Here is a 2,317-nt window from a genome sequence, read left to right as displayed (position 1 = left end):
CAAAATAACCCCCCCCCCCCTTACCCCCAACCCCCCAAACCCCCCAACCCCCCAAAAAAGAAAAATAAAACTAAAATAAGAAATTAAAATCTAAACTCTCTCAACCCTCGAAGGGTAAATATACAACAAATGATTACAATTTGAATAGAAAAAATAACCTACAAAGAGTTTTTGTATTTTCATACTAATCTCTTGTGAAAAAGCGTCATATAATTAAAGTAGCGTTTGTAATTGAGCATAAATCCTATTAGAGGAACTTTCATAATCTACTATAGTTTAGAGCCTAATAACTATAGTTTGTTTAATTATCATTTGTAGCTACTATTCAATTGTTACTAACGTGTATCACTTGTATTCAAACACGCAACAAATACAGTCTGTGTCAACTGTATTCTTTCGTGCAAAGAATACATTGTAATTGTTCGTGTAACGAATACAACTAAGGCGAAATACAAACTATAGAAAAATAATATATTATATTTTTGTTGAGAGTCGAACTCAAGACCTCCGCTAACTAAATAAGCGCTCTAACCAACTGATTAATCTCTTATTTCATTGATTTGCTATAAAATTCAAATATAGCTACGAATGGTAAATTTGCTGAAAGTATAGCTATGAATGGTTAAATATAGTGTAAATGTTTGATGTGTTGCATAATTTTTCCATCCTAATATCGTGAAAAACGTGACTATGCAACCTTGAGAGTCCATCTATGGCTCACAACTCGAACTAAAAAGGGAAGCCTGATGCACAAGGTATCATACGTTCACATAGGGTCCGGGGAAGGCTGCACCCCAAGGGGTATGATGTAGACAACCTACCCTAAAGCAAGCATTAATAGTTATTTTTACGGCTCGAACTCGTAACCTATAGGACATACAGAAACAACTTTTGTTTCTCCTAGGCTCCCCTTCGCTCACAACTCGAACTAGTTGAAAATTTTAAGAGTTACTATATTAAAAATTTCAAGATGAAAGAAAAAAGAAAAGGAAAAATAGAGAAGGAAGCTCACAACTCACAAGAAAGGGAGAGAAAAACAAGATTGAAAAAGGTTGTCCAATTTGGTCTGCTGAGCCATTACCTGTTAGGTCATAGCTGGGTTTCACGTACCGATAATGATTATAATAAGAGTTTATGTTACTTATATACTATATCGTCAGTATTAAAAAAAAAATATATCATTAATTTATATTTATTTATGATAACAAAGTAATTTTTTTTATTTTTAAAAGTACTAATTTTACATTTTGTGATTTTTTTGAGTGATCTGATAGTAAAAGTTTTTTACATTATCATTATTTGGTAACAGATTATTTAAACATATATAGTTAGAAAGTGTAGAAAATAATGCTTATCTCTAGAAAGTAGAAATTGAATACTAGTATTAGTTTTTATATATAAAAAAGGATACATAATTATTTTGGGCAATAAAACAAATTATCAATATAAGTAATCAGTCACTAATGGGGGGACTGATCACGCCCAACTATGCATTATAAAAAGGACAATGCGGTCGTTGCAAATATGATCCGGTTTACAAGTCCGGAGTCGAATCCCACAGAGAACTAAGGTTTAGCTACAGTTGTTCACTACCAAGAAGACAAGCTTGAATAATTCCTAACTTATAGATATTAAGATTCTTCTGTTTAACTAATTAACTAACAAATTAAAATAATAAATTAACAACTAACGATACTGAGGGTTAGAGAAAAGATTAAGGAGGTCTAGAGTTATGATTTCCCCTATTGTCGGAATCCTTCCCGCTATGTCTTCTATAATTTCGCCTAAGTATTCTCTACCGATCATGAGCACTCTTATTACCGTAAATCTCTCCCGAGTAATTACGACAATTTACTAGACGCACTCTCCCAAGCTACGCTAGCTGGCTTTTAATACAGCTCACTTCAGATCGCACCCAAGGCTTCGTTATCCCTAATCCCGCCTTTAAACCCTCGGTTATTGATCCCTCATATACTCTGGGAGTGGTGTTGTTCAACAATTACCTAAATATGCACTCTCTCCCGAGTTATGCATACTAAATAGGCACAGCTAATTGAGAGCTCTTCAATCAACCAGAATATAAATGTAGTTGAACGAATAGAGAAAAGCTATGGCTCAATTATATAAAAACATAACAAGAATTTATCCTACAAAAGGTTCTATCAGAACTCTAGATAACAAATTAGCTATTCATAATAGTATGTAAAACTACAATACTAAAAGTCATAACCAACAATGAAAAATAGGAAGAGGAAGGAAAAACTTGTAGAAGAATTCTCCGCCTTGCTCCCAATGTGTTCTTGCCTCCAAGGGTGTT

Source organism: Nicotiana attenuata, chromosome 10, assembly GCF_001879085.1.
Source record: "Nicotiana attenuata strain UT chromosome 10, NIATTr2, whole genome shotgun sequence".
Taxonomy (NCBI): domain Eukaryota; kingdom Viridiplantae; phylum Streptophyta; class Magnoliopsida; order Solanales; family Solanaceae; genus Nicotiana; species Nicotiana attenuata.
The sequence above is the reverse complement of the archived record's forward strand: the minus strand, read 5'-3'. Positions refer to the sequence as shown.